Below are 24,900 nucleotides of genomic sequence, written 5' to 3' on the forward strand. Positions count from 1 at the left end.
CCTACAGGAGCGGCTTGGTCTCCATGCTATAGGAGAGGCATATGTCAGATCTCCCACCATAGGTGCAGCATTCAAACGTGAACTATCACTTGGACCTCTGTGTGCTTGTGCCGAACAACTCACCCTTCCGGAGCACAGTAGATCATGGAATCCCTTCCTACATTGAATCCATGATCAACCATGGTTCCTGCTGCACTCATAGCAGAGGCTATCTCCTGCCATATCCTCTTGGTCGCTGTGGGCGGGTTTCACCAGCTACCGGAATATAAAATGCTGCGCTGTCTCTGGGCTTCCTTGACCAGAATCTGCAGGTCCTGGTCACTGAAGCCCTCCTGCTCCTGCCCTGCTTGGTCTTCTTTGTGACATTCTGCTATTAGGAATGGAAAAGGAAATGGCACAAAAGGCTTCCAGTTTCAAATGGACTCATACACATATATCTGTTTACATACATGAACCATGTCCTCTATCTCATCAATGCCTAAAGTTGGGTGGGGATTGGGGTGCAGGGCGGTGCGTGGGGCAGTGGGAACAGGGCTGGACAAATGCAAAGTAGCCTGGCTTTTGTTCCTTTCACTCCCAGATAGCATGTTGGCCTGTTGGCCTGCTTCCTCGGAGTCACACTGTTCTGCCATGACAGAGTGCAGCTGTGAGGGTCCTCGTCAAGACACAATTGCATAGCCGCACCCTGCAAATTGGGTGGAAAGGGGGTAGGTGGAAGAGCAAAGGATTGTGGCAAATGTGGTGTGTTCGTTATAGCAACTTGAGTCAATACAGAATATAATGAACAGCTGATGCTGCCATCTCCATGGCTGTGTCTTGTGAAGCTTTTCTCGCCTTAACTTGGAAGAGTATGAAGAGACAGCAATAACGACTATATTTTCCTATGGAAAGGCCATTATGGGCCATCTCTTCCAGTGTCAGCAAGCAGCTGCACAACTATTACAGTTAGCACTCACCTGACTTGATTGACATCTCCTCCAAGCTACGCCTACACTTGCATCCACTTCCTGCTTCACAGCAGGAACTCCTTACTGACCCTCCTTTTAAATCCTGACCAACTCGGTAACACACACTGGGCCCGCCTCCACAGTTCCACTACTTCCGGGATCAGCGGGCATGACACCATCATGCCCCCAGCCCACTGATGCAAAAATCCGGCCATTCAGGGAAGTTTCTCCTGAGTCAGGTTTGAGGAGTTGGGAATTTTCCTGACTCTGCACATTTGACTCAGGAGCAAAAGATCAGGCCTAAATGACAAAGACGTTAACAGTACTATTTCTGAGGATGCCATTTTGATTTACTTCTGGCAACATAAAGCATCAGTTTGTGCCTTTAAATGAATATTAGTTACTAAATTTGAACCAATTTTCAATGCTGTGCATTCACATCAATGTCCCAGAATTTGGATCAAAGGCAAGACAAATTGACACGATTCTGTACAAATGCTGAGCCTGTTTCCTCTCCAGACCACAAATAAATTATTTAATAAAAACAAAAATATATTTTTCAACACACAACTCAAATGAAAAATAACTTCCATACCTGTCATTGACCATCCACTGCTCCACTGATAATCATCTTAAAAGCGTAGAAAACTGTAGGGATAGATGATCAATGCAATAGCAATACTGGCCCTGCCCTCACAGTCTGAGATATGGTAAAAGGGACAGAACGTGGTTCCCAAACTCATTCCCCATGTAATGTGTGTCCCAGCAACAATTGTCGAGTTGTTCAGCTAATCTAGAGACAGGGCGAAAGAAATTCAAATCTATTGGATTGGCAAATTTGATTCCCCAATTTAAACTACTTTTTTCAACTAAGAAAAATATCCCTGGGGGAATAACTGCACATGAAAATTACATTTTGAATAAAATAGGATCTAAAGGCCCAGTAACGATTTCTTGGTGAAAGTTTAATTCAATTTAACAACAAATTCATACCACTTTATGAAAAAAAGAATCATCCTCTTCAGATTCTTAGAAGATGAGTAAAATTACTTTTGGAATTATTATTCTAGCCAGATTCTATTTTACTACAAATAGCAATTATAATCAAGCTACTTTTAAATGACTATTGAAGAGTTAACAAAAGAAGAACTAGAAAACAGGACTTTCTCTGATACAGCAGAATTTCATTATGAAGTTAAGGTAAAAAAGAACAGAAAACATGCTCACAAAGTAATTCTAACATGAAGCTTCACACTAGCAGTTTTTCATTTTCTTTCAACGCTAATGCATTCATGTTTAGAGTTTAGATAAGGCAAAATAAAAGCATGTAGGACATGAGTATCTTACAGCTCCATGTACATACAAAAGCTGTAAGCTACTCCTTCCCTATTTAAGCACATTTTCTAATCCTATGAAAATTCTCTTCACACCATCTTTAGGAATTCTTTTATATGGGGGAGGTGATGGTGTAGTGGTAATGTCATTGGACTAGTAATCCAGAGGTCCAGGTTAATGTTCCGTGATATAGGTTTAAATCCCACCATAGCAGCTTGTGGAATATGCTTTCAATTAATAAATGTGGGCCAGGAATTTTAGGATGGCGGGGTTTCCCTTCCTACTATCTGAGGAATTGACAGTGAACACATCCATGCCGACACTGCCTGCCCTGCAGTCATTTAATGCTCCAACAAGGGTAAGTTAGCTGGAGGCAGGATTTCTGCCCCTCACTTTGGAGGAAGTTTTGCCTCAGAGAGTTGACGGGTAACTTGACTGACCAGCAGCTCTCAAGTCGCTGCAGTAGACAGGACTGGGACTACACACAATCCCCAGAGTCTAAGTCCAGGGCCAGGTAAATGTGGGGGTCTCAGTACGGGGTGGGAGGTGAGGCCTAGGGAGGTGGGGTGTTGGTGGAGGGATCAGACCTATGGGGGGGTACCTGATGTTAAAAGGAGGCTGTTGATGGAGGCACACCACCCTTCCACCCCAGGCCTGAACAGCGTCACTTTTCAAACTTTTGCCCCCTTCCCCTGAACTCCTCCGCCAGCCTGAAAATTGAGGCTGGATGGGAACAGCCATCAAGTGGTCAATAATTGGCCACTTAAGGGCCTCAATAGGGGTGTGGGTGAGTAGGCTGGCCTAGGCCTCGCCCGTCCCAGGGTAAAATTGCTGAGAGGTCGGGGCGGGCAGAAGCCTGTTGGGAAGGCTATCCAAAAATTGTTACGGCCGTCCACCACCTACAAACCTGCCAGCAGGAGAGTGTAAAATTCTGCCTTTGGAATTAAAAGCTAATCTACTAATGACCATAAATCAATTGTCATAAAAACCCATCTGGTTCACTAATGTCCTTTAGGGAAGGAAATCTACTGTCCTTACCTGGTCTGGCCTACATGTGACTCCAGGCCCACAGCAATGCGGTTGATTCTTAAATGCCCTCTGAAATGGCCTAGCAAGTCATTCAGTTGTATCAAACTGCTACAAAGCCTTACAAAAAAAGGAATGAAATCATATAGACAACAAATCGCATCAGCCTAGACACCGGAAACAACAACAGCAAACCCAGCTCTGTTGACCCTGCAAAGTCCTCCTTACTAACATTTGGGGGCTTATGCCAAAATTGGGACAGCTTTCCCACAGGCTAGTCAAGCAATGGCCTGATATGGTTGTACTTACCAAATCATACACTACAATGTCCCAGATACCACCATCACCGTCCCTGGGTATGTCATGCCCAGCAGGACAGATCCATCGGAGGTGATGGCACAGTGGTATATAGTCATGAGGGAGCTGCCCTGGGAATCCTCACTCTGGATCCCATGATGACTCATGGCATCAGGTCAAACATGAGCAAGGAATTCACCTACTGCACCTGGCCCCCACCTGATAAATCAATGTTCCATGTTGAACACCACTTAGAAGAAGCACTGAGGGTGGCTAGAGCACAGAATGTATTCTGGGTGGGGACTTCAATGTCAATCAACAAGAGTAGCTCATTAGCATCACTACTGATCAAGCTAGCCAAGTCCTAAAGGACGTAGCTGCGAGACTGGGTCTGCAGCAGGTGCCGAGGGAACCAATAAGAAGGAAAAATCTACTTGACCTCATCCTCACCAATTTACAGATGCAGATGCATCTGTCCATAACAGTATTGGTAAGAGTGACCACAACACAGTCCTTGTGGAGGTGAAGTCCTGCCTTCACATTGGAGATACCCTTTACGTGTTGTGTCGCACTACCACTGTGCTAAATGGGATAGATTTCGGACAGATCTAGCAATTCAAAACTGGGCATCCAAGAGCTGCTGTGGGCCATCAGCAGCAGCAGAACTGTAAACAACCACAATCTGCAACCTCATAGTCTGCCATATCCCCCACTCTACCTTTACCACCAATCCAGGGGATCAACCTTGGTTCAATGAAAAGTGCAGGAGGGCGTGCCAGGAGCAGCAGGAGGTGTCAAACTGATGAAGCTTCAGCACAGGACTACTTGCATGCCAAATAGTGGAAGCTGCATATAATAGGCAGAGCTAAGTGATTCCACAACCATTGGATCAGATCTAAGGTCTGCAGTCCTGCCACATCCAGTCATAAATGACTCTCATCTTGAATGACCTCCATCACAAGGTCAGAAATGGGGAAATGTTCATTGATGATTGCACAATGTTCAGCATCATTTGCAACTTCGCAGATACTGAAGCAGTCCACGTCCACACACAGCAAGACCTGGGCAACATTCAGGCTTAGGCTGATAAGTAGCAAGTAACATTCGTACCACACAAGTGCCAGGCAATGACCATCTCCAACAAGCAAGAATCTAACCATCACCCCTTGACATTCAATGGCATAATCATCACTGAATTCCCCACTATCAACATCCTGGGAGTTACCATTGACCAGAAACTGAACTGGATCAGCCATTTAAACACTATGGCTACAAGAGCAGGTCAAAGGCTGGAAATTCTGCAGAGAGCAACTCACTTTCTGACTCCCCAAACCTGTCCACCATCTGCAAGACACAAGTCAGGAGTGTGATAGAATGCTTTCTATTTGCCTGGAAGAGGTTTGACACCAGCCAGGACAAAGCAGTCTACTTGATTGGCACCCCATCCACCACCAACACATACTGCCAATAGTGTGTACCATCTACAAGAGGCAGTGGAACAACTCACCAAGGATCCTTGGACAGCATCTGCAAAACCAGTGACCCCCTACCACCTAGAAGGACAAGGGCATCAGATGCATGGGAACACCACCACCTGCAAGTTCCCCTCCAAGCCACACAGCTTCCTGATTTGGAACTTCACTGTCGTAGGGTCATAATCCTGGAACTCCCTCCCTAATGGTGTTATAAATAACTAGTTCTTGGTTCATAGTAATATTTTAAAGGTAATTTTTAGTTCTGGGAAGGTTAAAGTTAACTGTAGAAAATGGGATATATGTAAGACTATTGTAAGTCTTGTAGACTATTACACTTTAAAGAAAGGTAAGGTCCTAAAACAGCAGGTGGGCTTACTTAGCTGGAGAATTGGAGGCAGGGTGTCTACGCTGCTTGCAAAGAAATGCAGCCCAGAGATGTGGAAGTTGAAGCTGCAATTAATTTTAAACTGCACAGTAAGCTTTCAAAGGCTATTTCTTCATGGAGATGAGTAGAGCTTAAGAAAGTTTGAGGGTTTCAGTTCATTTGTGTGTTTGCTGGAGGAGCAAGCATTCTGCAGCAGGGGAAAAGGCCATACTGAAAAGGTATTGCTGTTAGCAGGCTCCAGGCAACAAAAGTAGCTGGCTCTTTATAGTTGGGTCTCAGGAGAAGTCTCAGTAGCTGTTTGATAGCTCTGTGCAGTTAGGGCTCAGGGAAAGTCCTAGGAAGCTGAGAAGATGGCAGAAAATCACTGGCTCCATGCTGGAAGGGGATAGGGCTCAGAAGAAGCCTTGGGAGCCATTTATAGCTTGGTGTAGCTGGGGAGATTGGAGTTCGGTGAAATCCAGGGGCTGCCAGCTGTGAAACTGGCCGGCTATTAAAGAGCTGAAATTTCACCAGTAAGTAGAGGCTGGAGTGCAGACTCAGAAATTCAAAGGAATAGAGTCTCAGGTGATAAGATTGAAACCCTGGGAGATGTGCAATCACTGAGGCAGTCTGAGTTGGGGCAGCTTTGAAGTAATTCAGAGGCGGATCTTCGAAAGTGAAAAGATTTGGAGTCCCTCGTGAGGGGGACAAAGTTTCAATGAGATTGGTTGAGTCATAGTGTTTTCTGATGTCTGGGTAGGCAGCTGAAAAATCCGTGGGATCTGCCTTGGTCGCATTTGCCATTTATTGTACAATGTGGTGTGTCTGACCATAGTTTAGTTGTTAATTCACATGTACCTCATATTAGCCCTGAATAAGATAGATATTGTAAATTGTTTTATCTGTTTGACCTTGTATAGTAAAGCTTATATTAGTTTGTTCAAACCCATGGAATCTTGTGACATTATCCTCTTAGCAAGTGTCTTGAATCTCAAACTTTGTCTACATTAAACAAAACGCTATTGGTCCCTAACCTGATCTTACCAAAGACTTGGGGGTCTAGTCTTGGATCAATACAACAGCACTCTGTGTGTACCTACACCACATGGACTGCAGTGGTTTAAGAAAGCAGCTCACCACCACCATCTCAAGGGCAATTAGGGATAGGCAATAAATGCTGGCCTAGCCAGCAATGCCACATTCTGTGAACAAAAAGAATTTAGTTGATTACCCTGTTATTCAGACCTACTATTAAATCTCTCATTGACATACAGAACCACATGTTGTAAGTATGGGATTATCCCTTCCATGTGCTAGACTATCAAATGAAACGCTAAACCCAACAGACACGTGAAGCAATTAATGGCAGGGAAATTCTTCCAGTGTCCTGACCAACACACATTTCACCAAAACAGATTAACTATTCATTCATCTCACTGCTGTTTGTGAGAACAGTTTGTGCACAAATTGGCTAGTTTGTTTACCTATAGAAAAATAGTGACTTCAAACTTCAAGTGTAATTTGATGACTGTCAAACACTTCAGGGCACCTTGGGAACATGAAAGGTACTATATAAATACAATTACATGCTCAGCACTTTTGGGTAGGATTTTGGGCGGGCATGGTGAGCGGGCCTGGCAGCAGACGGAAAACAGTCTGCCACCCATAATTGGGCACCAACCGCGATTTTACGCTAGCGGGCCAATTAAGGCCCGCCCAGCGTGAAACATGGCTCCGCACTGGCCGGGAAGGGCCATGCAAGAGCTGGGTTCGTTGGCTGCCGGGTCCAAATGCGACCCGGCGGCCAGTTTAAAAATGATCCAGGCAGCCCCTGGAAGGCTGTCACAGAAGGACGTGTGTTCAGCATTCCCAATGGAGCTGAGTGCGGCTGGACATGACAGGCGGGAGGGCAGGTCAGGTGGGCACTCGGCCCACCGCATTTCCCATGAGTGCCTCGCCCTCCTCGTGGAGAAGGTGTCTGCTAGGAGGGACACCAGTGTCCCCAGGGATGGGAGGAGGATGCCACCACACCTCAGCAAGAGGACATGGGAGGAGGTGGCAGCAATGGTGAGCAGCCATGATGTGGTGCGGCGCACATGGGTGCAGTGCTGGAAGTGCTTCAATGACCTGCGCTCAGGAAGGGTGAGTACTGTGTTGGCATGGGTCAGTGTTAATGGCAGAACTGTTAAGGCTTGACAGTTCCCTCCTTGGTCCTCAGGGGTGCTAGAGTCTGAGTGCCAACAGTCAACAACGCCTGAGCTGGCCAAGGGGGTGAGCCCAGGCTACTTGGACTGAGTGCCTTGCAGTTTGAGGGCCACGACTCAGATGTGCCCTGCAAGGTGTTCCTCAGGTGGGGTTGGTCAGGCTGCAATGGTGCTGCAGGTACAGAATGGGCTAATTACTGCTCCTCTGTTGTTTCAGGAGCACACAAGCCATAACCAGGCAGAGAGGGCACGTACAGGCAGAGGGCAACCCAACCTCCTGCTGCTCAGCGGGTTCAAGCAAGACGCACTGGAACTCGAGAGCCGGCACGGTCCCCATGCAACCAGGCATGGAGTGGCAGGGGTGCCAGGTGAAGGTAAGAGTGCAGTGCACAAAGGTGAGACTTTCGGCTTGTGCAACCACTCTAGTGTAATCTCTTCATTAAAGGGAACCTCAAACCTGGAGTCCCTATTGGTCATAGAAAGGCGATGGCACCATGATGCAGAACTCCATTGTCTCACCAGGGTACCTGGCATGCACAGTGACAGTGTGATGATTTTAACTAATGACATGTCCTTGTTCTCCCTCTTAGGTTCGCCAGCAGACGTTCACTCTGTGGACCCTGATGTCAGAGGACCACCAAGCTTCTGTTGTACCTACGTCACACCCGCTCCCTGAAGCAGGCACCAGCGCAGATACAAATACCTCGGTGGGCATTAGATCTGTGTCTAGTATCTCGGTGCACATTGGTGAGGGCACTTCACACTCGCTTGAGGTGCAGGCAGGGGCAGAGAGTGTGCAGGGCACCAGCAGCTGGAAGACTGCTGGGGACCAGGACGATGCTCAGTTAAAAGCTGATGATGAGCCTCTGGAGTCGTCCATTAGGCGGCAGATACTGGATGTCCAGCGAAATGTGCGGGAGGATCTGGCAGAGATCCATGAGGGTATGCGTATCATGGTCTCTGTAATGGAGGATTCCATGCGGACCATGAACACTGCAGTGACCCTCATAGCTGAGCGTGCAGCCTCCTACATTGAGAGAATAGTGAATCTCATGGAGAGGCAGCTCCAGGAACAGAATCAGGGGTTCCTGGGGTTGCGCTCGGATCTGCAAACCCACACACAGACATTGACCTCAGGTAATCGGTGTCAGTGGGAGGTGGATGAGGCACCTAGTATCCCAGGTAGGTGCCCGTCCATCAATGGTGAGCAGGGAGGTCCAGAGCGACCTCACATTGGTGCACGAGCTGCTTGTCATCTCTGCGAGCTCCTCTCAGGGTGCTCTGGATGACGGCAGCAGCTCCTCTGCCCCTCTGCCAGTGACCGTCGCATCTGACGAGGCTGCAATGACTGAGGAGATGCCAGCCGTGGCACTGGCCGCTCCCTCCCAGGGAGGGGCCAGCACAGGCTCCACTGGCCAGAGGACGACCGCCAAGGTCATCAAAGCCAACAAGACAGCAGGGTCAGCAGGCTGTCTCCAATGCCAGTGCCAGACAGAGGGGAGCACCTAGATGTAGCAGTCGCAAGCGCAAGTTAAAGGTGCCACGAGCACAAGAGAGACAGGTCACGGGTTTTCATTTATGTGCACTTTAGCTATACTGGCCTGGGCATGAAGACCAGGGGAGTTTATGTAAATAGTTTGGAATTGTCAAAATGAGATAAAATTTTGCTTTTGTGGTCATGGCCTGAGTATGCTTCACATTTTTATTTTATTGGTGCAGGGTACGCCAGTATGTAATGCTGGCCATAAGTGGCTCTGAACTTTATCGCACAGGCACTGAGTGTTCTTTGTGTTCAAATGAAAGGGTCCTTTCAGACACCCGGGATGGAGGCGGCAGGCCTGGCGTGCGGTTGAACCTAATCTTTGGTAGCCTAGCTGAAGAAGCATTAGATCAAGGCGTCCCTGGTGCCCCTGCTTCCCTATAGGTTACCGAGGTCTGACTCCGTGTCCTCAGTGTTCTCCTCACCATGCTCCTCTTCTAACTCACTACTGGACTCATCATCCTGTGGCCTGTGCAGCTGTGTCAAGATCCTCTTCCTCCAGTGGGTTCCCCCTTGCCAGTGCCAAATTGTGGAGAGCGCAGCATACAACCACTATCAGTGACACTCGGTCTGGAGGGTATTGTAGTACTCTCCCTGAACGGTGCAGGCATTGGAAGCACATCTTGAGAAGACCTATGGTCCTCTCTACCACCGCCCTTGTGGAGGCATGACTCGTATTGTAATGCTGCTCTGCCTCTGTTCTTGGGTGGTAGAGAGGCATCATGAGCGACCTCTTCAACGGATAGCCCTTGTCACCCATCCAGTCGGGCTAGAGCACTGAAGAGTCTCAGCACCTGGGAGTGTCTGAGGATGTAAGCGTCATGAGAGCTGTCAAGGTACTTTACACAGACTTGCAGAATCTGCATCGTGTTATCTGCATGTTCATGGAGTGGAATCCCTTCCTGTTGATGAAGGCACCCGGCTGATCCACTAGCACATTGATGGCCACATGTGTGCAGTCGATAGCACCCTGGATACGGGGGAACCCAGCAATCACTGCAAAGCCTCTGGCTCGCTCAGACTGGCTGGCCTCGTCCGTATGGTAAAGAATAAAGGTCAGTGCCCGCCTGAACAGAGCTTCTGCCAGCTTGGTGCAACTGTGGACAGCTGATTGGGACACTTCGCACAGATCCCCCACTGAGCCCTGGAAAGAGCTGGGGGCATAGAAGTTGACGGTCTGTGATCTTCAGAGCCACTGGCATGGGATGTCCACCCACACAGTTGGAGCTGATCTCAGGGCTGATCATCTGACAAATGGAGGTCACGGTCCCCCTTCAGAGGCGGAGCCTCTTTTGGCATTGCACCTCAGACATATTGAGGTGGCTGCATCGCTGCCTGTAAATTCTGGCAGCAGGATAGTGGCATCTTCTGCAGCCCCTTCCGCCTTGGACAACCCACTGGCCCTGTGCCCCTTGTGCCTGCGCTTCTTCTCCCACAGGTCCCTCTCCTGGAAGCTGCACAGGGTCACCTGGCTTCTTCTCCCTTCTGCCCCTCTCTTCCTCCTCAGAGGTTGTGCCTCCAGCAGAGGCCACAATTCCCATTACCACAGTAAGGGAATGCTGTCTGATACCTGAAAGGGCCCACACTGTCTGAATCCTCCAGGGGCCTGGCAGATAGCAATGAGCCCTAAAATGAAGGCTGGATTTATAATGCATTCTTTGGGGTCAAAAACATATGAAACAGCCTACTGAAGAGCTCTCCCATAGCAGATTTAATGCACTTGATAGTCAGAACAATATACCCACTTTGTCTTGAAATCTACCCAAAACCATTATATCAATACAAAAGTGGTAGCATAAAGGAATAAGTGAGACATGATGTAGAGTTGTTGAAGGGTGGTGAGAAAGGTCAATGAGAAAGATAAAATGAATTTTAAAATAAAATATACAATAATGAAAATATTCAAAATTTTGAAAATGATTTGGTAAAACACATTGTAGTGTAACTGACAGAAAATGAGCATTTTTTTATTTAAGGTCATAACTCCACCTTAAATGTTTTCTTTCTTCCCCTTGACTCTACATGTATGATTCACCATGCACAAAATGGCACATAATAAGCTCCCAGGACCTTCACATTTGATGTTTTGAAACCAGTCATGAGGAGGCGCTTTCTGGTTTTCTCTTTTGCTCCTGCACTTAGTACACTCTAAAGCCATTCAACTGGATAAAATTGATGGACTACTCCATGGCAGTCCGAACTCACCTACACTGGAGTGATATATATAAGCTAAAAGTCTGCTTACACGTGCCTCAAACCACAGTATTATTTTTCTGACCAAGCAATTCTACATCTCAGCAGTCTTTATCTATTCCAGATCCTAGCACAGGATGCCAGCAATGAAGCTTCATGCACTATTTATCCTGTCTATAGAACTTAATCCCCTGTAGTGTTCTCACCTGGAACTCTGCTGCTTATATGCACAAATCCAAATAGAGATTTAAGCATAATTTGTTGAAACAGAGCTGCTGGAGTGTATACTGGACAATGGAAATCTGTTGCCCCACTGATATCTCCATGTGCCAATCTTTGTCTCCAGTTGTACTCCATTATTTTATCTCACACACACACTCTACAGCAGAAAAATAAAAATTAGGAATTCAGTGCGTGGGGCATACAAAGGTATATCCTACCACTTCATGGATCAGAACATTGAGAGTTTATCAAATTTCACCACTACACTGCAAAAGGTTTTCTATTTTGTTTCAATTTTAAGTCCAAGGTTATAGTAAAATAAACACTAACTGTTGTTTTTGGACTACGAAGCTACCTTTTGGAATTCTGTTGCAGAAATGGCCTTGGGAGTGCAATAATGCCCTTGTTGTTTGCTTTTGAGAAATATAATGCATTTCTGGAACCTCCTGTTCAAGAGTTTACTATAATGGGCCTAAAATACTCAATGTTTTTGCACTGAGAAGGCAAAATTCATTCTGACAGTGTTCAGACACAGCTTTAATAGGACAGAATGATAGAATCAAACTGTGTAAAACAAAATACTGTTAGTATTTATTACTTCTGATTAATATAAATGAAACAATTCTAGTGTTGTAAAGCAGATTAGCCTAGAAAATAAAAATCCACTACCAGTTGCAGTAGAGTGTACAATTTCAATAGATGACCACCACCATTCTTCCAGCCACACATTTCTCCCTTACACTTCCAAGGGTCTAGTGAATGCAAACATATCCTGTTCCACTAGGTTAACAGAGATTGACAGAATATAGTGCTAGGAATTGGCACTCTCCTCCAAAAGATCGCCAATGATGCTTTAAAAACACTTACTTTTCTAGCTTAACAGAAGACTCTTCACTATCTGCTGTACACCCACGTAGAGAGACATTGACAGCACTTACAGAGAAAGCAAGAACAGATTTACATTTTGTAGCACTTTTGCAACCTCAGGACAACCCAAGGTGGAACAACACAGCCAATTAAATCTTTTTGGTAGCATCCATTTTGTGCACAAAGTGAGACAAATATCAAATGAGATAACTGACTTGTTAATCTATATTGGTGGTATTAATTGAACTGATGTGGGCAGGTTACCAGAAGAACTTCCTGCTCTGCTTTGAATAGTGCCATTGGACATTTTCTGCCCACAAGAACATAGCTGACTGGGGCCTGGTTCAATATTTGACCCAAAACTCTGTACCTCAAAACTTGCAATATTCCCTCAGTGCTCCCATGAAGCATCAATCTAGATCATGCAATCAAGTCAATAATGGACATGGACACTAAGCTATAAAAGGACATCAAAGCAGCATTTGACTGAGTATGACACTGAGTGTCCCAAGTAAAACTGAGGTCAATGTGGTTCAAAAGGAAAACCTTCGAAGGTAGAAATCATGCATGACACAAAGGAAGATGGTTGTGGTTATTGGAGACCAATGATTACAGCCTGAGGGTATAACTGCAGGAGTGCATCATTGAAGCATCCTTGAACCAACCATCCTCAGCAATTTCATGACTTTCATAATGTGAAGTGTGGGGCTATTCACCAATGATTCCATAGTGTTAATTTTCATTCACAATTCTTCTAATAATGAAGCAGCACATGTCAATCCACAACAGAACCTGGACAATATCTAGGCATGGTTTGAAAAGTAGCAGATAACATTCCTGCCAGGTGATGACAATATCCAACAAGAGAAAATCAAGCTATTTTTCCCTGACTTTGAATAGCACTGAGTCCCTCACCATCAATATCTTGGAATTTGATACTGACCAGAAGCTTAACTGGACCAGCCATATAAATACTGGCTACAACAGCAGTGCAGATTAGGGGGAGCATTACTCCACATTCCTCGAAGCCTATTCACCATCTATGAGGTCCATGAGAGTGTTAGAATATTTACTTTTCACTTTGATGGACACCCTTCAGCAATACTCAAAAAGCTCAACACCAGGACAGCACGGTGTGTTTGATTGGCCCATATGCCATTGAACTCAATATTTACCCCTTCAATACCAGCACATTATAGCTGCAGCATGTACAATCCACAGGATACATGCAGCAATTCACTAAGCTTACTTCAAAAGCATCCTCATGCAATTTCTACTACAGGGAATGATAAGAACAACAATGATGTGGGATTAAGGCATATATTGCTTCTTCATCACTTGGTAAATTTACAAAAATTCCTATCTATAATTGTCATGTGAACATCAAGCCCATAAAGCAGTTCACCCTCACACTCTCAAGGCAACTAAGTGGGAAATAAATGTGGCCTTGCCTGCACCACAAGTAATAATCCTCCACAATCTTTTGATTCAATGGCAAGAATGCTGTCGCTTAACCAAATTAAAATTTCATTGCAAATTGAAATAAAATAATTATTATATGTTCCCAAAAATGCCTGTACTATTTCATGATAATTGGTGGGCTATATTAAATATTCATAATAACATCCAGCATCTCTGCTCCACAGAACATTTTTTTTTTCATTTGTCATAACCAGTGCCTGGGTGAGGTCCCTCACTTTTTTAACTTCCTGAACGGGACCCCAATTTTGCTAAGTTCCTGGGTGAGGGGGAATGAGCTGGCTCCCTTTCTTTATACAACCCCCTCGGTTGGTCGCAACCAGGTTAAGGGGCCCCTGCCCCCCTCTTGGATAACTTTTCCCAGTTCAAATGCACTTATGTTTTAGAAGGAGCCATATTTTGTCAGCCATATTTTTCTCAGTGCCTTCACTTGTATTTCTTTTTAAAAATCTTTAAAAAGTTCAAATTGGTACCGTTAGTCCGCTGTCGTAACACTTATCCCACACCATGAATGAGATTCATTCTCATTTCATTATAAAGGGAAAGAAACACACACACACACACACACATGCACACACACATACACACACACACACACACACACACATGCACGCACACACACACACAAATGCACGCGCACACACACACACACACACACACGTGCACACACACACACGCACGCACACACACGCACACACAAAAAACACACACACACATGCACACACACACACGCGCGCACACACACACGCGCACACACACACACACACGCACGCACACACACACGCACACACGTGCGCATGCACACACACACCCACACACACACACACACACACTCATTTTCCTAGCCGTGGTCAATATTATCTCTTCAGTTTTACTGGTCTCTTTAAGTCCTGGACAGGTCGTCTGCAATCACATTTGATTTCCCAGCAATGTGCGTTATTTTTAGGTGGTACGGTTGGAAAAACAAACTCCAACCAAATAACCTGGCACTTGGTGCCCATAAACTAAGTTAAATCGGGTAAAGCCGATGGGCTCATTTGGTGAGTCCTGATAGTGAACAGAAGAAAATCTAGTCCTTTATCCCAGTCATGGGGGTACTTGCGGCAGTATGCCCTGATCATTGTTTTTAGGGTCTGGTGGTACCATTCTAGCATCCCCTGCGACTGTGGATGATACGCTGAAGACTTCAGCTGAGTCACACCCAGGTAACCCATGATTGCCTGGAATATTTTATACATGAAATCTGAGCCCTGATTTGACTGGATCTCAGTGGGCAGACCATGCCTGGTGAAGAATTGGGTTAATTCCCCCACCATTGTTTTGGCAGATATAGTTCTCAGGGGAACAGCCTCTGGGAATTGGGCAGCCACATCCATGATGGTGAGGATATACTGGTACCCATTTTGTTTTGCTGAATGGTTCCCCAAAAGCCACCACGGGAATCATAGGCGCAGTTGTATTGCAGGTTGGGGTTTTCCCACAACCTGGCAGGTGTGGCAGGTTCTGCAAAACCTACTATATCCCTCTGGAGGTGCGGCCAGTAAAAAAGTTGGCTGATGTGGGCTCGGGTTTTGTGTAAACCGACATGATCAGCCATTGGAATTTCACAAGCTCACCGTGATATTTACCTACGATACCTCGGCAGCACCACTACCTGGTGGATCACTGTCCACTCCTTGCTTACAGGTCCGTGAGGAGGCCTCCATTTCCTCATCAGCATCTTATTTTTAATGTAGCAGCATTCAGGAACTGCTTCTGCTTCAGCTTCAGTGTGGGCAGTCTCAGCTAATGTTTTTAACAGTGGGTCAGCTTTCTGGGCCACTATCATGGAAGATCTATTTATTACCTCATTAGGATCTTCCAGACTCCCAAAAAAATGGTTTTAGATAACCAGAACATAGGGTCTTCTGTCTGCAATGCCACTTCAGCCTCCACTGACAGAGCTTGTCTGGCCGTAGACCACGTTACCACGCAGTCAGGGAAAATGCCAGGCGCTTTCTCCTGCAGCTGTTCTGTTTCCCTGACTTCAGTTGGCTTCTCTGAGACGACTGAGGATGCTATTACCTTTGATCCCGCCAGGTCATTGCTGAGGAGCAGGTCGACCCCTTCCACAGGCAAACTGGGAACAACTCCCATGGTCACAGGTCCTGGTATAACATCACACTCCAGATGCACTTGGTATAAAGGGATGGGCATGTACCCTCCTTCAATCCCCTTTACCAACACCTTGGCAATTACTGCATTCTTTGGTGGAAAGATCATGACTTTTCCCAGCAGTAGAGTTTGACTGACTCCTGTATCCCTCAGTATCACTATAGGCTTACTCACCTCACCCTGGGGAAATGTGGCTACCCTTCCTTTGGACATAAACCTCCATAACCCTCAGGGATTTATTTAACCTCACCCGCACTCTCAGGAGTGCATCCACAGGGAATCGCAGCTACAGTCAGAGCCTTAGCCTGGTCTGCTATGCTCTCTGACTGACTCCCATTCCCTGCATGGGGTGTATGTGCCACAATAAATTCCACTGTTTTTTCCCATAACCTCCAGCAGTTGGCATGGAGGTGCCCTACCTTTCTGCAGTTAAAACACACATGCTTTCATCTCAACACCACCATTTCCATCCTGAAGAGGGCCACCAGCATTTCCTTCTCTCCCATGGGTTCTCAGTTTTCTAGCACTCTCTCCACCTCTATCCTTTCCAGTTGGTTGGGTTGACTAGGGGAAGGTCTCTTCTGGGACAATGATTTGTAGATCAGCTCATAATCATCAGCCTGACCCCTGTTACTCTCTGGCTTCTGTTTTAAGTGCCATACCCACTGGTCAAAAACAAGTCACTTAACCCTTTCAAATTCCAGGTACGTCTGGTCAGGCCATTTCCTGAGGGTGTGGAATTTCTGACAGTACACCTCCAACACTAACTGGCATGCACTTAAAATAGCCATTTTTTCTGCCTCACAGTCAGTGGCACTTTCCTCAGGCAAGAGGGAGTAAACCTTGTGAGCTTTTCCTGAAAGCTTACTTTGCAGTAGTAGGGGCCAATGTTGGACAGGCCACTTTAACAGTTGTGCTAACTGCTCGAAAGGGATAAGGAAGGCCTCTGCTCCATCAAACATTGGGATTAAATGAGCAAACCGGATTGCCTCAGCCCTCAAGTCTGAGCTAGTTTTGTCTTCAAGGGGTAGGATTCCTGCCCCTCAGCTCGTGCTGTTTTAGTTGAAACTCCCTTTCCCTCTCTCTGACCTGAAATTCTCTCTTCTCTCCATGCTCTTTCCTATCTTTCCTCTTTCTCTCTTTCCCTTTCCTGTTTCCCTCTTTCCCTTTCCTTTTCCTTTTCTCTTTCCTGAAATTCTAATTTCTACTGCTCCCATTTTAATCTCTCTACCACTACTCTATCCATTTCATCGTCCTCAATTTCCACTTGTAGACCTTTGGCCACCACTTTTAAAATTTTGGGTTTTCGGGCAAAATTATAACCCTAAGTGCCTCGCTAGCTCTTTTAACTGTTCGAGGTATAGGACTGTTAAATTTTCATAACAAGCATCCCATCTATCTGTAAAAATATTGGCATCAAATGTGAACATTTTTACACTTTAGTAGGGCAGATAAAGAAAAACCTTTTTGCATTTTACTTTTTAAATTGGTTTCAAAGTAACAATTTACTTTCCCCATTGTAATTCTTTCATTTTGCCTGTGGGAACTATCTCAGCAAGAGCCTCCGATTTGTCACGACCAGTCCCCAGGCGAGGTCCCCCAATTTGTTAACTTCCTGAATCGGACCCCAATTTTGCTATGCTCCTGGGTGATGAGGAATGAGCTGGCTCCCTTTCTTTATTCAACCCCCTCGGTTGGTCAACCAGGTTAAGGGGCCCCTTCCCCCTTCTTGGATAACTTTTCCCAGTCCAAATGTATTTATGTTTTAGAAGGAGCCACTTTAACCAGGCGCTTTTGAGGCAAAGAAAGAGTAACTTTAATGGTTACTACAACCCGAGAAAAATAATAAAAACGCAGCACACATACACACAAGTCAGAAATGAGAAGGTAAGAGTCCAAGACAAAAGTGAAAAAAATACAAATCAGTCTTTGGCTTGTCCTTGAGACGTAGATGGCTGTACATTGTGGCCGTTAACTTGGGTGATTTTGGCAGTTTCGCAGTTAGTTTGGAGAGACTTGGTTGTGCAGGGTGCTGAAAGGCTGCTCTACTTCCTTTAGATGGTGGCTCCTGCTGTGTCTTGCCATCAGGAACAGAGAGAGAGAGAGAGATATCTTTCACCTGCAAGCTGCAGGGGGAGGTGACTAGCTTGTTCTTCTGCTTGTTGTCACACACAGTCACATGTCAGCACACCAGATTTTTAACTGATTTTTCCCTGTGTATTCTAGAAGGAAAAAAGCTATGACTTGCACCCAGAGTCCATGTTCTTTTCATCTCAGACCACTTACACATTCTGAGATATCAATCAACAGGAGATGGATTTTGGATGTCTGCTGCGGCATGCAAATCAGTCTTTTGTCTCCGCAGCCACAGGAGATTAATGTTCTGTCTTTTGTATCTTTCCTAGCTCCCTTTCCAGTGTCTCTGCTTGAAGAAGACCATGACACCTTTTCAGGTGTGACATTCCATGTTCTCTCAGGGCAGGTCTGTCAGTATAATCCACATAGGAATTTTCCAAAAACTGGTCACTTTACATTATCAGCTATCTTTTGCTCAGTGTCTTTGTTTGTATTAAATTTTTATTTTATTAAAAAAAAACACAGGACTTCCTTAAAAAGTTCAAACTGCTCATATGTAATTGGTGCCATTAGTTCACTGTCATAACACATTCTTGGGATGTAGGCACTCTCACAGTGCTATTATGGAGGATGTTCCAGGATTTTGACACAGTAACAATGACGGAACAACCAAATAGTTCCAAGTCAAGGTGGTGAGGACTTGGAGGGGAACTTGCAGTTGGTGGTGTTCCCATACGTCTATTGCCCTTGTCGTTCTAGGTGATAGAGGCCGCGGGTTTCAAAGGTGTTGTTGGAGAAGTCTTGGTGAGATGCTATGGTGCATCTTGCAGATGGTATGCAGTTTTGCCACTATGTACCATTGGTGGAGGGTGTTAAGGTGGTGGATGGGGTGTCAATCAAGCGGGCTGCTTTGTCTTGAATGGTGTCGAGCCTAATATAACTAGCTTCAGTGACAGCAATCCCAAGAGCTCACTGGACAAGTACATTGCATGGTTTTCTGCTGAGTCATATAGAATCAGAAGGCTCCAGTTTTGAGGTAAAGTCTGTGCTGAGTTAGTAGATTTCAGCCAGAGTATTTCAATTGTCTTCAGTGACTCAAAAATAAGGAGTGCAGAAAAAAAGAACTGCCTCAGTTCTGATCAGTATGCTCTAAGACTTTCTAGAAAATGAGATTTTGATAAGCATAGAATTGTACTTGCCTGCAATGCAATCAATGACATTCATGACATGGGCTCACAAATAAAGAATGGACCTTTGGCTGACATATTGGACGTTTGCCATCACTTACAGAATTGCACTCCAGCATGAGCTAGTGCCTTCAGGTAAATATGAGAAATTAGTTTGTCACCCAGGATACAAAAATATCACACCAGGGTAATGTCAATTTTTGCCCCCAAAATTCAAACAAAATGCAAATTTTAACGCTACCTATATTCATATAGGGCTGTTATCGTAGTAAAACATCCCAAAGCATTTCACAGAAATGCACTCAGTCTCATGTTGGCACAAGCCAAAAAAGGAGACATTAGGATGGGTGACTATAAGCTTGGTCAAAGAGGCAGGTCAAAAGGAATAATTTAAAGGAGCAGAGAGATAGAAGGAGAGGTGGAGGGATTTAGGGACAGGATTCTAGAGTTTGGGCTTAGATGGCTGAAAGCGAGAGCAATGGCAATGGAAATGCAGGATACATAAAAGACTCGAGTTGGAGTAACACTGCAGAACTGGAGGAGGTTACATAGATAGGGAGGGGCAAAGCCAAGTTTGAAGAGGGAGATAGGAGTTTTAAAATCAAGGCGTTGGTGGACAGATATCCAATATAGGTCATTAAGCACAGAGTTGATGGGTGAAGCATATATTTAGTGCACACGCAGCAGAGTTTTGGATGAGCTCATGTTCATGGAGGGTGTAAGATGGGAGGTTAGTCTAGAGATAACAAAAGCATGGATGATAATTTCCAGCAGCAGATGGGCTGAGAGAGGAGCAGTGATGGACGACATTACGGAAGTAGAAGTAGGCGCTCTTTGTGATGGAGAGAAAATGGGGCTACATAATTTCAAGCCTGCCTTTCTTTCACTTTTTGTGAAATCTGTTCCTTTTCATTTAATTTTAAGGTGTGAATTCTTTTGCTTGGAAGCACAGGGTAGCACGAATGGTGTGCACTCTGAAGGATGCATGGTGATTACTGAGTTGCAGAATTCAGCATACTTATTACAGCTGATAGCTTGTCCTTGTGACTTTCTTAAACTTCTCTTACAGCTTTATCTGCCTGGCAAACAATTAGGAAAAGCTGGACTACAATTTTTAAAATCCTCTCCAATACAAAAACCACCTACCGCCACTTTCATAACAACACCCACCTCTGTCCTTGTCTCAGCACATCTGCTACTGAAACCCTTTTTATGCATCATTTCCTCCCTCCATTAATGGTGATCATACCTTCAAGTATGAAGGTCCTGCAGTCTAGGGTTCTTTCCCTGAAGCAACACCCTACCATCCTGTTCACCTTTAAGACTCTCCTTAAAACCCAACTTCAGCTAAGCTTTTGGTTACACATCCCTATAGCTCCTTCTTTGACTCAACATTTAACTTTTCCTCTTTGAATTTTTTCTTCATTAAAGATAGTACTACTTAAATGCAAGTTTTTGTTTCATGATATGTTTGAATTGCAGCTCTATTTGAGCTTATGAGATGCATGTTTAAATTTCCGTTGTCTCAGTCAAATTTTAAAATATATTTCAGTTAATCTTGTTCTCATTTAGTCATCCATCTGAAGAAATCAACTCTTTGGATGGTCTGCAGAAAGCACCATATTGGGTTTAAAGACTTTGGGCAAAATTTTACCATCCCCAGGTGGCAGGAATGGAGGGAGGGGGGCCAGTAAAATAACAGGGAGGCACGTCAAGACAGCTCCTTGATGCAGTCCCACTGTTGGGGAAGTTTCCCAGTGGTTGACTGCAAGACAGGACAAAAGGAGGAAGGCAGCAGATTTGCATAATTAAAGGGCCAATTAAGGGCTATTTTACAGTGCTGCTGGCATTTGCTGATGGCAGGGCAGCCACCCCCGACCAAAAGTGAATGCCGCCAGATTCATGGACGCAGTCTTCCTGAGACAATCTGGGATCCATCAGAGCCTGAAGCTCCCTGCCCCACAGAGGGGTCTGCAAGCAGGCAAGGGAACTCCAGCAGCCTCAACGACTCCCCCCAGAGGGGCTTTTTCTCTGATCAGTCGGACCTGCCACCCTCGCACCCCTAAATTTCATTAGTACTTACCTGTCTTGAGGGCACCTGCATTTTGCGGCATCCTGAGGTCTCCGACCTACCTCAGCAGTGCCCAACCTTCCCAGTGGTGCTACTGAAGCTTCAGAGCTGCTGATCCTCTGACTGGGCTGGCAGCATCAGGGGTTTACCCAACGTCCTTAATTGGATGGTGGACATGTAGATGGCCAATTAGGAGGCTGCCTGGAGTAAAATTACCAAGCAGCTTCCACTGTCTGCAAGTGTGGGTTAGGGACCCACTTTTCAGCCTGACATCAGAGTCCCAAAGTCTGTGGTAAAATGATAATCTAGTGCAGTACTGAAGAAAAAAAAAAGCTTGCATTTAGATAGCACCTTTCATGAACTCAGAATGTTCCAAAGTACCATACCGGCAATGAAGTACTTTTTGAAGTGTAGTCACTGTTTTAACATAGGAACAGAGAGGCAGTTTGCATACAGCAAACTCCCACAAACAGCAATGTGATAATCAGCACATGAGCTGTTTTTGTGATTGAGGGTAAATATTGGCCACAATAACTCCCCTCCTCTTCTTCGAAATGGTGCCATGGGAATCTTTTACATCCACTTGAGAGCGCAGATAGGATTTCAGTTTAATAACTCACCTGAAAGGCAGCACCTCCAACAGTGTAGCACTCCCACAGTCCTGCACTGAAGTGCCAACCTTGATTTTTGTGCTCAAGTCCTGGGGCTGAATTTTACGGCCCATGGTGGCAGGTGGAAGTCTGACCCAGAAGTGAGTGGCTCACTGACTCCCATTCCCGCCGTTCCAGGATGCTGGGTAATATGGCAGTCCACCAATTAGCAGCCGCTGGGTGAGTTTCCAGCCCACAACCTTTTTAGAAGGTGGGCTGTCCACTCAATGGGGCTTAGAGGGCAGGACGTCAGGGCACAGAGCTGCCAGGCTCTGACAAGGAAGGAGGTCACAGCCACTAATTTAAAAGGACACCTGGCATGGGACTGTGTCAAGTGCACCAGGGGTAGGGGTTTTCCTGAAGGAAGATTTTTGTGCTGTGTATAAATATTTGGAAGCATTGACACAGGTGAGTGTGAATTCTTAAATCTTTTTGACTATTTTCACAGAGGGACAAAATTAAGGTCCTTTGGCAGGGAAGACATGGCCATGGGATGCATTCTAAGTATAATGTTACACCCAGGTGAGAAGGGGTGTACTGGCTCCCCTCTATTCAACCTCCTCAGCTGGCCACAACAAAGGTTTAAGTTTCTTTTTCACGAGGATTTGCCTTTTCCAAATCAGAGTGCATTTAACTATTTAAGCTATGAGCAATGAGGAGCCAATCAAACAAGATTTCTTGAGTCAAAGAACCCCTACACACACACACACACACACCACAGTTAAATGCCCTTTGGTTGCTCTCGAGGCGTAGATTTTAAATGCTGCAGCCGAATTAGGTTAGCTGGTTTCTTGGATGTGATCAGATGTGGAAGATGTTGCAATTGTTACAAGATCCAGTTCACTGGTAGGTTTCTGGTAGAGTTGGTTTCTTGAACCGGGTGACACACTTACTCGAAAAGGAAGAGAGAGGCAGAGAGAGCAGCCTTTACGCAAGTGAAACCAATGCACAAGTGAACCATCAACTGCTGCTGCCACAAGCCCTGACGGTCCCACACTAACCTCTGAGGAGGAAGAGGAAGCCTCAGAGGGCACAGCAGCACATCCTCTTTCTGCATCAAACACCAGTGCAGATAATGGCACTTCAGCAGGGTTTCCCCTCTCAGAACAAGCGGAAGCACAACCAGGTGAGGACACTTCACAATCACCCATGCAGTTGGTGGCTCCTCTTCTTCCAGGGCATCCCTTCTCTGCAGCATTAGGTTATGCAGACCGCAGCACACAACGACCATCAGCAGTATCTGGATGGAGCGTACTGCAGTGCTCCTCCTGATCTATCCAGGCATCAGAACCTCATCTTTAGGAGTCCAGTTGCCTGCTCTATGATGGCCCTGGTGGTCCCGTGGCTGTTGCTATAGCCCCTTTCTGCATCTGTTCTAGGTGCCCTCACTGGCAAGATGAGCCAATTCTTCAAAGGGTAGCCCTTGTCACCAAGAAGCCATCCATCCAAGGCATCAGGTCTAGTAAATAGGTCTGCCACCTCAGAGTTCCTGAGAATGTAGGAGTTGTGGCTGCTACCTGGGTGCCTAGCACAGACTGGCATAATTCTCTGATGGTGGTAACACACTAATTGCAAATTCAGCGAGCAATAGCCCTTTCTGTTTATAAATGTGTAGGGCTGGCTTGCTGGAGCCTTTATGGTGACATGCATGCAGACTATCACTCCCTGAACCCTGGGGAAATCTGTCATCGCTGGGAACCCTCTGTCTCATTCAAATTGACTATGCCAGTCCATTGTGAATGCTTTATATTGACTTGTCCTTATGAACGTTGCATCGGCGAAGTCCTCTATGCAGTGGTCAGCAGCAGGCTGCATTATTCCACTGAGGTCCCCACACGCAGCTTGAAATGATTCAAATGCAAAAGAAATTCAGCACGACAGTAACCTTCAGGGCAAGTGGTATTGGATGGCCCCCACACAGTTGGAAGTGATCTCCCCAGCCAGCATCTCACATAGAAAAGATACTGTGGTTCTTGATAACCTGAGGTCTCCTCTCGCACTGTGTCTCAGGCATTTGAAGGTATGTCATTCTCACCCTGTATACATGACTGGGAGGATAAGGCCTCCTTTCATGCCTCTGTGGTTGCAGCATCCTGCAATCAGCAGCCCCTTGCTCCTGTGCAGGTTGGCACAGTCATGTGCCTCCTGCCGCTGAGCATCTGGCTTTCTCGCTCTCCTTATTGTCCTCCTCTCCTCCTCACTGGAGGATGCCTCTCCCACGGGGACCACTATCCCTATGTTGCTCAAAGCACACAGGCCAAAGTGCAGATGAGGCACTAAGTGCACAAGTCTGCAGACAACTTTCAGGATTAAAACACCTATAGATGACACTGAATACATACCTTCCAAGAATAACAACTCACACAATTACAGCAGGCTGGACTGCTGAAGTTAAACACTGAACTCAACTGCAGCCTTTAAACCTACCCTGACAAGCAACCATGGGAAAAAATGAGTTACCCACCTGGCGTTTTTCCCACACTCAGCGTGCATTATTGCATTCAGCACGTATTATTGCAGTCGGCTGGACTACTAATGAGCTCAAGTACCTATTAATTGACAATTTGAATATGGTGGGCAGGATCCCGATTCCTAGGGCCGCCTGCCCACCGTATGATTGCTCTCCAGCATGAAGATGTTGGGAACACGACCCAGTGCCATCACACTGGATATTACATTGCTGTGGTCATGGAGCAATCCCATTTTCAGAACTTATTATTCAGCCCCTAGAGTGAGGCTGGAACCCACAACTTTCCTGACTCAGAGATGAGAGTGTTATGGCAGGTCTAGCTCATATTGAAGTTTAGTGCTAT

The 24,900-nt window shown here is 45.8% G+C and overlaps 1 long non-coding RNA gene across 2 annotated transcripts in view; it reads right to left on the bottom strand.

Moving 5' to 3' along the window:
• Window positions 1–24,900, bottom strand: part of LOC144689721 (uncharacterized) — a 129,023-nt gene that overhangs the window by 94,009 nt on the left and 10,114 nt on the right. Inside the window, exon 3 of one of the 2 annotated variants that reach the window (XR_013578690.1) lies at window positions 1,543–1,595. The exons of the other annotated variant lie outside the window; for it this stretch is intronic. This is a non-coding gene — a long non-coding RNA (uncharacterized LOC144689721). The remainder of the gene's footprint in view (window positions 1–1,542; window positions 1,596–24,900) is intronic. 2 annotated transcript variants of the gene reach the window in all.

The sequence above is a fragment of the Cetorhinus maximus genome, chromosome 14 (genome assembly GCF_964194155.1).
Source record: "Cetorhinus maximus chromosome 14, sCetMax3.hap1.1, whole genome shotgun sequence".
Lineage (NCBI taxonomy): Eukaryota > Metazoa > Chordata > Chondrichthyes > Lamniformes > Cetorhinidae > Cetorhinus > Cetorhinus maximus.